The sequence below is a fragment of the Anastrepha obliqua genome, chromosome 5 (genome assembly GCF_027943255.1).
Source record: "Anastrepha obliqua isolate idAnaObli1 chromosome 5, idAnaObli1_1.0, whole genome shotgun sequence".
NCBI classification, from domain to species: Eukaryota; Metazoa; Arthropoda; class Insecta; order Diptera; family Tephritidae; genus Anastrepha; species Anastrepha obliqua.
In genome coordinates this window covers 84206040-84221729 of record NC_072896.1, presented here as the reverse complement: position 1 = coordinate 84221729, position 15690 = coordinate 84206040, and the positions used below count along the sequence as shown (strand labels likewise).

The window sequence follows — 15690 nt, the reverse complement described above, 5'->3', positions numbered from 1 at the left end:
ATCTTGCCATTTTGAAGCGTTTGTTGCATCGCATTCGTCGAATTCGCCCTGAATACCGCGAATGAGGAAGCTGGCGTTTATTGCATGATAGTCCACCATCTCATCGACCCACTCTTGTGACTGGTTTTTTGACTAGAAATCGAATTCTGATCATCAACCACTCACCGTATTCGCTTGATATGACTGCCTGTGGTTTCTACCTACTCAGAAAATTGTATTTGGCTATAAAAGGAAAATGTTTTGCGTTTGTATAGGCCATCCAAAAGGCTTGTAGCGACATCCTGAGGGGCATTCCGTTGAATGACCTGAAACACTCTTTTGAAAAGCTTTTAGAGCGCGCAAAACAGCGTATCGAGACCAGAAGGAATTATTTTGAATAAATAAACTCGAACTTATCAGAACGTTTCTATTTTAGCTCAGTCGTGCTTATTTTGGACGACCCTTGTACCATGTTTCTGGACACTCAGCTATTAAGTGACACCAATGCGATGGGCACACAAAGCTTATGAGTTAATATGTTTATTTATTTCATGAAGTCAAGAAAATATATTTTCAGACTGACTATTAAAGCCAAAGTCTAATGCAAATATACAAGTATACATAACTCAATTGCATATTGCCCAGCACTGAATACATTTTTTTTAAACACTCAAGCAACTGCATTGGTTTCTCAGCAACTTTTAAGGCCTTACTCATATCACTAAAATTTATTAATTTTTTGCACAACAATACAAAGTTTTCAATCACTTCCCTGTGTTTAAAAATAATAATAATCTACACTAAATGCGCTCTTCATGAATAAAAATCTACTCAATGCCCAGATAAGGCCACTTGTACTCCCTCTCTCTCTCTCTCTCTCTCTCTCTCTCTCTCTCTCTCTCTCTCTCTCTCTCTCTCTCTCTCACCCATCGCAGCCTGCACGCGCTAGTCATTTGTTCAGTGCACTTGCACTCAACTCCTAGCCACATTTGTTTTCTAAGTATTAGCTGGCTAATTGCTGCTGCTTAGGGCATTCATTTAAAAATAAATACAGATGGTCGGTAGTCGGAAATTTTAGTGGCTCAGTTGTGGTGGTAAAATTAATTTTTCAATATTTTTACGTAAATACTAAATAAATAATCAAACCACGAATATTTATTTTGAGTTCTGCAAAACCATCTTCCTACAACAACGAACATACGTACATATAAATGTGAATAGGTAAACATAATTCAATAAACCGACAGCGTAATTAAAAGACATGGCTAGAGGAAGGCAAAGAATAGAGAATGGCGTGAACTAAGTTAAATATTTTTAGGAAGATGTTCGCCAATACGAGTAGTATAATCGTAGCAGGTTCAGCGAGTACAACTGCACTTGCAGTTTATTTCCTTACCCTAACCATAATTTATTCATAGCCCTACCATTTATTCTCTTACATACCCCGTTGCAAAATTATGAACATACCAATACTTTTTTTTTGTTTTTATAAAACTATACTTATAGTTTATACTACAACAAACACCAGCGCAGAAATAACGCAACGTTTGAATCTTTGTAAAATTTTTTTCAAAATTATTCAATGTTTTTAAAAGTTTCATCAAAATAAAGGGTGGTTAAATGTGTGCCGATGTTGAATGTGAGCCACACCTAAACGTCAAGTTTTTTCTGCATTTCATTTCACATTTTTCAATTTCAGATTAACTCAATTTGAACCAATTAAAGCCTCTTGTCCATTGCAAGCGTCGTCAATGGTCAGAATGGTGGCAGGAAAAATGAACAGTGAACTATCAATTTTCGAAGAAAATCATCTTCAGTGATGAGGCACATTTTCACTTCAGTGGATTCGTCAGTAAGCAGAATTGCCGCATTTGGGCAAATGATAATCCAAGAGTGATTGCCGAAAAACCAATACACTTACAAAGAGTGACTGTTTCGTGCGGTTTATGGGCCGGTGGCATCATTGGGCCGTATTTTTTCCAAAATGAGGCCGGTCAGGCAGTTACTGTGAATAGTGTTCGCTATCGTGAAATGATAACGAACTTTTTATAGTCTGAATTGGAAGATATGGATGTAAACGATATGTGGTTTCAACAGGACGGTGCCGTTTGTCACACAGCTAATGAAACAATGGCACTTTTGCGCGAAAACTTTGATGGCCGAATAATCTCACGTCGCGGCGATGTCATGTGATTTGACACCGTTGGACATCTTTCTTTGAGGTTATTTGAAAGAAAAGGTGTACGTCGATAAGCCAGCAACAATTCAAGAGCTAAAGGATGAGATAATTCGGCACATTAACGGCATAGAACCTCAATTATGCCTCAGCCTCTTCAAAAATTTGGACCATCGGGTGGAGGTGTGCCGCCGAAGCCGCGGCGGAATTTGGCCGATATTTTGTTTCATGCGTAATTGAACTATACGAATATTATCATAATAAATATTTTCAAATTCCATCAAAACTTTCAACTTTTTAACTGGAATTTTTAGAATTTTTCCGGTTATGCATTTTAATAGCCCATTGAATTCTAGTCTAACAAAGTGCAAGTTTCAAATCACTGTAAAATGCCGTTGATTTTCGAAAGTTTTTTTTGTTAAGGGCGGTAGGCTTTTTCTTTACATAAACATGTACAGTAAAAATTGTATTTAACTCATATATCTTTGCACCCTTTTTTTTGTTAAGGGCGGTAGGCTTTTTCTTTACATAAACATGTACAGTAAAAATTGTATTTAACTCATATATCTTTGCACCCTTAAGAGTATTAATTGACAATAACTTGTAAGCGACTGGTTATAGCAGTGGTGATTTTCCAGGTAGAGCTACTGTACAAAAGTACCTACCACACATTCGACTTGAAGAGCCTAACCTTTAACTGGAACTCAGGTTGTTGTTGGAGGTATGTGAACTCCTCCCTGTTCCGATAGGATTACCTGCAATCCCCTGACATATGATGGGTGGGTGATCTTATTTGTCAAACTTATCACCTTCGTCTTGTCAAAATTAATTTTAAGGCTGGCAGACATATCTTCCCTCTGAAGTGCGGAACCCATTTCCTTAAGATCGGTTAGCCGATGTGCCAGCAGTCACATGTCATCAGCATAGTGCTGTAGCGTGCTAGTCGTCGTCCATTTAAGACCGCAGTTGTGAAGAAGGCTTAAGGCTGCTTCGAGGATGCCTCCTATTACTAAGAGGAATTTGTGCGCCATAGTAGAGTTTAATTGGTGCGATAACCGCTTACGCGATTTTGGCCGAGTTTAACAAAGCGCGCCAGTCGTTTCTTTCTCGTGCTAACCGGCCCCAGTTGGACACACCAAGTGAAGCCCAGTCCCTCTACACCTGATCTTTCTAATGCAGACGAGGCCTTTCTCTTCCTCTGATACCACCAGCTGGTACCGCATCGAATACTTTCAGAGCCGGAGCGTTTGTATCCATTCGGACGACATCGCCCAGCCAGCATAGCCGCTGGATCTTTATTCGCTGCGCTATGTTTATGTCGTCGTAAAGCTCATACAGCTCATCGTTCTATCGTCTGCGATATTCGCTGTTGCCAACGTGCAAAGGTCAAAAAATCTTACGCAGAATCTTTCTCTCGAACACTCCAAGCATCGCTTCATCGGATGTTGTCATCGTCCACGCTTCTGCGCCATACGTCAGGACGGGTATGATGAGAGTCTTGTAGAGTGTTAGTTTTGTTCGTCGAGAGAGGACTTTATTGCTCAGTTACCTACTTAGTCCAAAGTAGCACTTGTTGGCAAGAGATAGTCTACGTTGGATTTCAAGGCTGACATTGTTATCGGTGTTAATGCTGGTTCCTAAATAAACGAAGTCTTTTACAACCTCAAAATTATAACTGTCTACAGTGACGTGGGTGCCGATACGCGAGTGCGCCGACTGTTTGTTCGAAGACAGGAGGTACTTCGTTTTGTCCTCGTTCACCACCAGACCCATTCGCTTTGCCTCTTTATCCAGTTTGGAGAAGGCAGAACTAACAGCGTGGTTGTTAAGGCCGATGATGTTAATATTTGGTGGATGGTAGACTTTCCAGGTCTAAAGCCACATTGATAAGGTCCAATCAGTTGGTTGACGGTGGGCTTCAGCCTTTCACACAATACGCTCCCTAGAACCTTATGGGTGATATTTAGAAGACTAATCCCGCGGTAATTGGCACAGATTGCAGGATCGCCCTTCTTATGGATTGGGCAGAGCACACTTAAATTCCAATCGGCAGGCATGCTTTCATCCGACCATATTTTGCATAGGAGCTGATGTATGCACCTTACCAGCTCTTCGCCGCCATGTTTGAATAGCTCAGCCGGAAGTCCGTCGGCGCCCGCGGCTTTGTTGTTCCACCGCTATTTTCACCTCGTCATGATCGGGTAACGGAACGTCAATTCCGTCGTCGTCGATTGGGGTATCGGGATCTTCATATTCTCTGTGACATGCACAGCTGTCACTGTTTAACAGGTTCGAGAAGTGCTCCCTCCATGATTTAAGATTGCTCTGGATGTCAGTCACCAGATCACCGTCTTTGTTCTTACAGGAATTCGCTTTCATGCTTAGTTAAATTAATTTTTTTTGTGGGCATTTTACCTTATCTATGCATTTACACTTACGGTCAAGAAAAAAGGTTAACCAATTGAAGTAATATTTTTAGTACATAAATTAACTCCATTCGCATTTGACTGCTATTAGATAGTTAGAAATGTTCTCTTGCGACAATTTGAATCGGTTTGAAGGCTGCTCATTTAACAACAACAAAAATAATATGTGGCTAAAATCGGCATTTGTATTAAAAAAGCGATGCCTTTATGCTTGTTTTATTAGTGTATTATTAAATTTGATAGAAATTTGATCAATGAAAGACGTTATTGAGTTGTTTTAATAGAAGATATGACTTTAATAGAAGATAAGCCTCCGCACAGTTTTTTTTAATCATCTTTGATGAAATATCATTATACCCATTACTTCGAACACTTTCATTAACATTTTGATCTAAGTCGGCTTTTGCTGGCCTATCTTTCTTTTTATTATAGGTTCGCAATGGGTTCAAAAATCCACAGAAGTAACTACCGCTGCCGACTTAGTAATGCAGCTGAGCCCCGACTTACATGCTTGAAAGCAATTTTATGACTTTCATTAACTTTTATATTACATCATTGAGCCTTTCAGTCATTAAAATTTTTAAAATTCAACAACAACAAAATTAGAAAAAAAAAATAAAAAAATTATTCTGCTGAACTTGAACTCCCTCTTAAGGGAGACTTGCATAAAATAATCATAAAAAACCGAAAAATATTCCCCACATTCCGGGATCCCTGGCTTTTTCGACTTTGGACATATTTTTATTGTAGCTAAAGACTTCCAGGTAGCTACCTAAAACTTAATTAACTAACTAAAACTAACCAAAATATTTTCAACGATTAGTTTTGTTCCTGTAATAGCTCAATACATATCAAGGACCTGCGTTACTTAAAAATGATTTATAAATGTGGCGCATTTGCCACATATTCCCATACAAATGCATTTAAATGCATAGGGGTCCAGCCAGGCCCGAGGTGCCTAACCGAGGTTGAAAAGTGTTAAAATCCGTTATTTAATGAAAAATAATTTTTCTAATATTATTACTGCAAATCTGTCATGTAAATCCTAAGGGTTATTTTGAATTCGGCCAAGGTTCAGCTTTGTTTTTGGCATTTTTGCCTAAACTCGAGTTTATTTTTTTTTGTTTTTTCATATAAGAAAGTTATTTTCCGGTACTGATTTCGGGTTCTCGGAATTCCCTTTAAAATGAAATGAAACTTTGCTGAATTTAAGAAAATTATTTTCCGGTACTGATTTCGGGATCCCCGAAATTTCTTTAATATATCTAGAAATATCAATATCCACAATTACCGTAGTAACTCAAGCATTAGGCCAATGAAAGCAATAAATAGCAAATATAGTGAAACGTTGCTGAAACTTCTCAATTTTTAAAGATGAACCCATTTAGAGTAGATCCCAGATAATGCTGCAACATTCGAGGTTTGATCTAACAAGAGAAAAATGCAAATTCTTCAGCGTAGTAAGATCCCGGAACTCGCTAGTACAAAACCGACCCAGACTTGGCAATCATAAAGTCTATAAGTTTAGAAGACGAAATTTTTAATATACCTAAATATGAACCCCAAGTCTTTCAGTTCATACATTTTTGAGTGTGGAATTGCCATAGAGTTGTAATAGAAATCCATCGCAACTTATCAGCTGCTGAAGGACAAGTGTTGGCATTTACGAGTCTTAAGAGGTAAGGAATTATCAACTCACCAAGCCTCCAATCCTGTTAAGTCCTTTTAAAGTCTCATGCAGTCAGCTACAGATACAAACTTAAGTGCGCCAAATTGAAGTAGGATACTATGACTGACTCTATCGAACGCTCTCGTCGATGAATATGGCCTCGAATTGTTGGTCTTGCTCAAATTGTTTTAAAACAAAATCTGCGAATAAAGCGAAATTCGTAATAGTAGATCAGGAGACAATTAATTAAAGTCGTAGCTATAAGAAAAACTAATTAAAAACTCTGAAAATTTTAATTCAGCAGAACAAAAGGAGCCCCAGTGGATGCTCTATGCAATAAAAAATTAATAAAAAATAACAAAGAAGTACTTAGCAGTGGCATCAAGTGGGACACATACAACTTAATGCACACAATCATACAAATGTGTGGACATACGTGTTTAGTATTCGTTAATGTTATGTTACTGGCCAGCGATTATTGACTCGAGGCATGGCGTGCGCATTTCGGTCGAACAAAAGCAGCTAACAAGCGGTTCTACATAGACAGACCAGCGGTCAATTCATCAGCTGTGCAATACGGAATACGACGTTCTTGGCGGTGAGTGCACATGCACTGGCAGTATCTAATCAGCTATTGCAGCTGTGGGTAATTTGACTACGGTCGAGCGTATGTATGTATGTAAGTGTGCACAGAAGAACAATCATGTATATGCGCGTGTAATTTGAGATCTTTTATAGTTTTTAGAATATATATATAATATGTAAATATATATATTGTTTTTTTTTGTAAAAATAAAATAGCTGGAAAGTATTTTTTATAATGCTGATTGTACATGTGAAGTTAAGGTTTAGTTGAGAAAACGAAAAAAACTGCAAATGTTCAATACTAATATATGGAGCAGAAGCTCGGTCATATGATCGTAAATTAAATACAAAAGGTCTTTAGAACCCGTTTTAAGCATTAAAAATTGTATCAAATGTTTACTTACATATATCACGAAGTTATAGACATAAGTATTTTCCTTATCTCTTCAATTTTATTATAAGAAGAGGTTTTTCCGTATTTCATATTTCTCTAACCTCCCCAAATCGATTTTCGTCCCAACAAAGTGGATTTGCACTAGAGTTCGCATGAAAAAAAAGTGCAAAACTCTACTCCCGGTTCCTTTCCTTTTCAGCAGGAATAACTCTTCCTACTTTAACAGATTTTTTAAAATGATTTATGGCGGTGATTATGATTATATGCTTCTTTATTTACAATTTACAATTTAATAGATTTCCCGTATTGATTACTTTTAATTAAACTTTTTAACCTTCCGTTGAACATCTTTTTTAAAACTTTCGGTTGGGCGCCCTGGTCTGGCCTTCTTTCATCCTGTTTGAGGACCCTTTTTTGCGAGGGCTAAATTTAATAAAATTCTTATTTTCTTTTAAGGGCTTAATCTTTGAAAGTCATATTTTCAGGCCATAAATGACTGTCACAACCTCCAAACTGTTTTTAAAAAATCTTCATAAATAGGAAACGCTATGGGCCATACTGCCTTTATTAGGTGTTTAGCTGAGCTTCTCCTCTGCTCTAATTTGTGATGTGCATCTTTATGTTTTTTCACAAACGGAGAGATATACTGTTTTATGTCGCCTCCGAACAGCAGCTAATCATTCATGGGGAGCGGTTTTATCGCAGAAATACACACGTAAGTTTGCAATTGACTGCTGAGGATCGCCCAGTATGGAAAATAACTTTTTCTATACATTTATGTCGCCTACCCACAGTGGGCTTCGAATATTACTCACGCACAAGTCCAAGCAGCTGCGACATGCACTTTAGAGGCAAATTATTTCGCTAAACAAAAAAAAATTGGTGGTAACGTTTTGAATTCCCATAAATTTGTTTTCGTTAGGCAAGAAATACGATGCATTGAATTGCTAATAAAATTTACTGTTAAATTTTACTGTTAAGCCAATTGTTATTCGATAAAATTCGAATTGTGCAACCCATTTGACCAATCCTCATCATTCAATAATGCACACAAATGCATGTACGATTATATGCAACATAAGCGCACACATATATACACACATGTATAGAAACAAATAAGACAGCATCACCACTGCTCAATGAAATCAATTGAAATGTAGCCAGAACAACACTTAAATGCATACGAAAATGTTTAGCAACATTTGCATCTACACTATCATTATACAAAACAACCACATAGAGCGCAAAGCAGCTGTCGCTGTTCTCTGCGCTTCTCAAGCAGCTGCGATTATTTTATACGATTTCGTGACCCCACTTGAGCCAGTTCTTATTTGTTGTCGCTGCGTGGTAGAAGTAACACTCGTGCGGTGCGTTAGACTCGTATAAACATACATATATGTATGTATGTATGCATGCATAGAAACACATATACGAGTAGTATGCGGATTTGGGTTAGCGCTGCTGCGATTGATAACATACACCCAGCTGAAATCGCTTCTTCGGCGATAGCCACACACATAATCACCGATCGCTGGCGACGATTTTCTCTCCCCATCGGCCACCCACCGTTAGTAAACAAAGACTGCCAACAAAAAAAGAGAGATATACACATCATTCACAATTCACATCCGCCTATTAAGCTGGGAGGCAACGAACCAGCCAACCAACACACAGAGGGTAAGCAGCTGAGCTCAGCTGTGCTGAGCGCAAAATTGAGCACTGTGAACTTTGTGGACTTGAGTAGTAGGCACGCTTTGTGTGGCACTTTTGCTTTTATTTTTAAAGCATACATTTATTCGCTCGTTGAGTTGTCGCGCTGACAGTTGATGGTGCAGACACACGACTACTAGCTACGCGACCACAAACAAAAGTTGACTTTTTGCCTAGTGAATCGTCAGTGTTTTGTGTTTGGTGCTTCTTCAATGTGAAACAAATATAAATAAATAAAAAATTAATTGTTGTGTATGGTGTTTTTGGTTTTGTTGTTTCCAATTTTGGCTGATATGTGCTTGCATTGTGGCGCTACGAATTTGGTGCTTTAAACAACAAAAAATTATTTTACAAGAAAATTAGTCAGTGTGCATTCGGTTGATTAAATTAAAAACAACAACTGCACTTATATATGTACGTACATAGACGTGTGTTTAAACTAAACCAAAGCATGAAATAAGCCAGACGGCAGACGGCAGCGTACCAATAGCGAGCAAAAAGTGAACGCAACGGAGAGTGCGGGCCAGCAAAATGTTGTTTATGTGCACTTTACATATCAGAAATTGAACCTTGTTACGAATGTGAAAAATTGAAAAACAAAACAAACGCATAATAATTTAAAAGAAATGTTAGAGAACTTCGAGGAAACAAAATCAAGTAATAAAACTAAACAAAGAACTGCTGAAAATTAATGGTATTTTATGTGCGTCGCTGGAGTACGAGTGGAGAACAAACAAAAGTACGTACAACAACAGATAAATTTACATACATTCGTACATAAATAGGGTAAGAAAAAAATCTTTTTGTTGTGCTAAGAAAAAGAGTGAGCGCAAGTAAGGCAGATACACGCCAGTGAGCGCAATGGGATAGGTGGAGATTGGTAGGCAATTGAACAAGCACATTTTTTTTACATTTTTTTTCTGCTGTTTTTCGTATTTAAATCTTCGCGTGTGCCGCTGAGTCGTTCAAAAATTGATAGCTAAAGTTCTTGTTTACCGACGGCTGATTAAAAAAATATGTTTGTATATCTTTGGTTAATTGAGGCGAAGCAATTTTTTATGTTGTTTAGTAAAACAAATACCAGGAAAAATACACGCATACATACATACACGCATATAAACAAGCGACTTTCGTAGATTTCTGAAAGCAAAGGCGCATATGTCACTTACCCTGTGCCCTGTAGCATCTGCCGAAATTGACTTTGAGCGCACACACACACACACAACTAGACTGTTGGGTAATTGGACTGTAGATTGTAGGCATTGTAATTCTAATAGTTTATATATATATAGGTGATTGTAAGTAGTTCAAAGTTCGATCCAAGCACATGTCAAATTCTATTTACATTAAAAATTGACTATCCGACTTTTTTTGTTGATTTGATTTTTTTTTTTTCATTTGGAAATAACTTCCTTAATAAGTTGCTTATGTTCAAAATATATTTTGCTTGATATCGCAAGTAATTTTAGATCAAAATACACCTTTGCACGCACTAATATCAAAGCAGACTCGTATTTCATGCACTGAAACCATTTTATGATTTGTTAAGTAGCAGCAGTAGTGGTTTTGGAAGTAGTCCTGAAACAACAAGTTTGGTAACTAGTTCCACTTAGTTATGAAAATGCACATATATTTCATCTATTTTATCTTAAGACAACTTAAATTAAATTTTAGTTCTTATTTAATAAAAAAATGTGTACAAAGAAGAGAGGCAATTTTATGCAATTTTCGGAAAAAAAACTAAAAAATTTCAACCAAAATTTCACACTTTTTAATCTGATTTTTTTTTTTTTTTTTAATTCGAGTATGCAACTCTATAGCCCATTGAATTTTTGTGACATCAGCGTGCAAGTTTGAAGTGGCGCAAAAATCGTGTTGATTTTTGATAATTTTTTTGCTGACGGTGTTGGGTGTTTTCTTGCATATGAAAAATTTCGAGCATTAGTTATATGGAGAAAATGCACAAGACCGCGAGAAAAAAACTTGTAAAAATCAACGCGATTTTTTACCTACTTGAAACTTGCACTCTAATTCCACCAAAATTCAATGGGCTATAACTGCAAAAATTAAAAGAAAAAACTGATTAAAAGTGTAAAATTTTGCAATTAAAAAAAATATTAATTAAAAAAATTATAAATTATCATAAAAATGTCACTTTTCAATCAAACTTTTTTTTATTTTTAAAATTTCACACTTTTAATCAGATTTTCTTTTTTTTTTTTGAGAAATTTATGCAGCTATTGAAGTAAAGTTTTAGTGAAAAAAAATCTAAAATCATCAGAATTGATTAAAAATGTGAAATGTTACTGAAAATTTTGTATTTTATTACACCAAAATGCAATGGGCTATAAAACTGCTTACTCGAAAATTTGCAAACGAAAATTTTGTTCAAGTGTAAAAAAAAAATGGAAGATTTTGCAATTTAGTTAAAACAAACTCTGATTAAATATGTGAAATTTTTATGAAAATTTTGTAATTTTTTTAAATAAAAAAAAACTGATTAAAAATGTGAAATTTTTATCAAAATTTTGTAATTTGTTTCAAGTGAGAAATTTTTATAAGAATTTTTGGATATTTTATTTTAATTTTCGCAAATTTTTTAAATTTGATTCATATGGTTTTTGTTATAGAATGAAATATTAAAAAAATAATAATAATAATAATTAAAATTAATTAAAAAATTGCAGAAATTTTCCGCCCCACATATTTTTATTAAATAAAAACTTCCATTTAAATTAAGTTTTCACTTCTTCTTTATTACACCAAAATGCAAGAATTCATAAAATTGCTTACTGGAAATTTTTTAAAAGAAAATTTTTTTCAAATGTGAAATTTTTATAACAATTTGTTGAATTTGAATTTTTTTCTTCCCACAATTTTTGTTTTACTTTGATTTATGTAATTTTCGTTATAAATCGAAATTTTAAAGCAAGCAAAAATATTAATTAAAATTAATTTTAAAAAAATTTGCAGATATTTGCAGAAATTTCTCGCCTTATATATTTTCATTAAACAAAAACTAAAATTTAAATGAAGTTTTCACTTTTACTTTATTGTACCAAAATTCCAGGGGTTATAAAACTGCTTACTCGAAGTTTAAAAAAATTTTTTTTTCGAAATTCAATGAGCCATAAAAGTGCATACTCGAAATTTTTCAAAAGAAATTTTTTTTCAATTATAATTTTTATTACGATTTGTTGAATTTTTTCTTAAATTAAAAAAAAATTTTAATTTTTTATATTTTTTATAAAAAAAATAATAATTAAAATTAATAAAAATTTTTTATCGAAACACAAAACATAAAATCATTTATAAAAACCTTCTCTGTCTGCTGAAATGGGCCTGATGGGCTGAAAGTGCCGTCAACTTTCCCTGATAGGTAGGGGAATTTTCGGGTCAGGTCATAAGTAAATTTTTATTCAAGAAATCTCCAGGCAGCACTGGCATCGAAATATTTCTAAAAATCTCATTTGTCATGCAGATCTGCTGCTATATACGACTTTTTTTTTTCAAAAAATTTTAAATAATCTTTCCTTCAGGGTACTTAGTAGCGCTTTGGCACTTTCACCTTTGCATTTTGCGCTATTTGCCGAGTTAAGGGTGGCATAGAAGAGCGGTCGCGAATTATAGAAGTGGCAAACAAGCTTGGAAATGAAAACAAATGAATTAGACCTGCGACGCAGGTACTGCTAATGCTGCCACCCCAACAGCAACAGCAACCCTTAGACGAGGCTGACAAAGCAATGTTGCAAAATGCACCTTTCCCCCATCAACCAACCGGTCGCCTTTATACACCGCACTGTCAATGCTAAGTGGAGATGGCATTTGTTTGCACGGCACTGCCTTCTTAAGATGCGCCTTCCCCTTGTCAACCCTCATTTCATATACGAGTAGTTATTATACTCGTACATATTTGCTACCTTCATATGACTGTCATATTTGAGCGAGCAACTTTGACGAGAGAAAACGTAATAAAAAAATTGACCAACATTTCTTCATCCATCGGCAAGCAAACACCTGAGTGCATTTCTGGCATAAAAAAGCTACGGAGAAAAGTCATCTGGCATTCGCAGTTGACATAAAATTCTAGGTTCCCATAGTCGTGGCACAACATAACAGTTGCAATCACAAAGTGCAGCAGCAGCTTTTCTTAAATCCCTGTCTAGGATAAATGCGTCTCAAATTTCTATTGTTATATGTATGTGTGTATGTATGTATTATATGATGCGTCTGCACACGATTTTGCTTTCGCTTTCGATCCATACTTTATACTCAAAAATGAATCACTCGCTATTTACAAAGCACGCGCTCAGCACTCTCTGATTCATAATTGAGAATATTTTCACAAAACAACAACTCAGGGATGCTGTATTCCCCTTGAGAAGAGTAATTTGGTTGTGTTGTCGTGCGAGGTATACCTGAATGCTACTCTTTACCGGTAGCTGTGAGAGCTCATAGCTGACTTTTCTTATAGTTTTAGTTTTTGCAAATTTTTCATAGAGTTTTGCTAATAATGGTTAATTGTAAATTTTACGAAATCTTCATATCCTTATAAATACTGCATATATTCATTAATCGCAGCTTATGACAAATTATTGAAGGTATTTTACTGCCAGATTTTTTTATTTAGTTTTGTATTTGGTCTGGCAACTGGTCTCGAACTGCGGCTGCGCCTCTTGAGTTGAGTGTTGGCAGTCATTCAGGGATGCCTACCTTGAATGAATTTACCTATTTGCTTCTGAAGTAAATATGGATATGCACATATATTCATAGGTGTCCTGGAGGATACTATGATTTGCAGTTATATATGCCTTAAGTTATCAGAAATTCTATATTAAGCGTTCTAGCACGCTACATCCAATCTAATTACGACCCGGTATATGAACTTGGCTACTATAGTCTTCATCACTAAGTGAAATTACTCTCTCTAAGAGGTGCCCGAAGGATGGTTCCGTGTGTAGAAGTGACAGAGCGATCATTCTACCTACGGTAAGAACTTTTAGATATATCCGGGACTTCATGGAACAAGGACAAGGATACCATTGGTGCAGCCTCAAGACCTGTGTAACGATCAAGCGTTTCTTGAAAACGTTGAGAAGGAATGCTCTATGATTCCTGTCTGGACTGGTAAAAAGCAGAATCGATGCGGCCAAAATATGGCTGCTATTGTCATAGCCGATAATTTATTATTTGTCTCCTATCGGCAGGAGATGACATCTTTGAGCTGTTTTTGCTGGGCATTCGCTAGACTAAAGAGGCAGATATATTCAGAATGATGGGACTCATCCAAGATACAGTGAAATTTAAGTAAGAGTTAGCTGCGTAATATTCCTCGTATGCCCCTGGAACATAACCTCTGCTGATTAATAGAGATTAACGGACTATGTTTCTGATTCCATTTGCATAATAATATCAGTTTCAAATTTATATTACTTCTAAAAATAGCAGATGCCCTGAATGAATACCTGTATAAAACTTTTAAATTTCTTAAAAAAAAAATGAAGCAGGTGAAGTACTAAAAGTGCATACCAAATCCGTTTCCGTTTCAATACCCTAAAAATAATGGGTCTATGAAGAGAGGCAAGAGATGACTTTAAGACTCTGGAAATACTGATTTCGGAATGGATGGCAAAGTAGTATTAGCAGCATAAAAAAGTAATCCTCATTTTATTTTCAGATGGTTGGATCATTAACTAGGTACTGGTTATCATCATTTTTTGGCACTACAGCTCTTTGTGAGCTTTGGTCTGCTGCTCGTGCGACCTTCGTACATTTCATTCACATATTTCTAATCCCAAGTTTATTTATGTCCTCTAGTTCGTCGGTCCATTTTGTTTTTCGGTCTTCCTCTTTTTCTAATGTTGAAAGCTCTGGCTTCTACCATTTTCTTCTGCGCCCTCGTACCATCCAACCATCTTAACCGGTGCGCTTCGATGAAACCTGTAACCTTTTCGCCATTTATAAGTTGGTCCATCGTATACACCACTTACCGTAATCTTTGATAACACCAAAATATCTTCTGAGTATTTTTCGTTCGAAGGTTTGTAGTTATTCTTTATCTGCTTCAATTATCATCCACGATTCAGCTCCCTAGCATAAGACTGTTCTAATGATGGTTTTGTGCATAATCAATTTGCATTGGCTGTTTAGTAGTTTCGATTTGAAGAGTTTCATTAGTGACGCATACGATCTGTTAGCTGCTTAAATTCTCTCATCGATCGTGAAGCTTATTGAATTGTCTCTACTCAGTTTGAAACCCAAGTAGGTAAAGGATTTCTCGATTTAAAAAAATCGCAATTTTCAGTTTGTCTCTTTTTAAGTGATTTTGCCTAAGTTTAACAACGCGAGCCAGTCTTTTTAGTGCTTACCGGCGCCGATTTGACACAACAAGTGAAACCAAATTTTCAGTTTGTCTGATATTAGCTTGTTTTGTCTGGACATCATCATATATCTCGTCTTTTCTTCGTTGATTTTAAGGCCAATTTTACCAGCTGCAATTTCAATATCCGCGAGGGTTTGGGATAGGGCGTGGATGTTTGTGCTGACAATTGCTATGCCATTGGGTAGTTCTATTTAAAGTATGTCCAGTCCTTTTTGCGCCACTTACTTCATTGATGGCACAGAATAGTGTTAGGTTGCAGATTGTTGATGAGAGCGCATCGCCTTGTCTTACTCTAGTTTTAATTCTGAAGGATTCAGATTTATTATCTTATATATATTTGATATAGTTTCTTTCAAAGTCATCATTGGT

The 15690-nt window shown here is 36.0% G+C and overlaps 1 protein-coding gene across 3 annotated transcripts in view; it reads left to right on the top strand.

The window, feature by feature from the left end:
• Positions 1-1096: 1096 nt before the first annotated feature.
• LOC129247290 (ATP-binding cassette sub-family G member 1) overlaps positions 1097-15690 on the top strand; it is a 110152-nt gene continuing 95558 nt past the window's right edge. Inside the window, exon 1 of one of the 3 annotated variants that reach the window (XM_054886354.1) lies at positions 1097-1200. The gene's annotated coding sequence lies outside the window, so the exon portion shown is untranslated. Of the gene's footprint in view, positions 1201-8829; positions 9726-15690 lie in introns of those variants that run through there. The other 2 variants (XM_054886352.1, XM_054886353.1) reach the window with 2 other exon arrangements.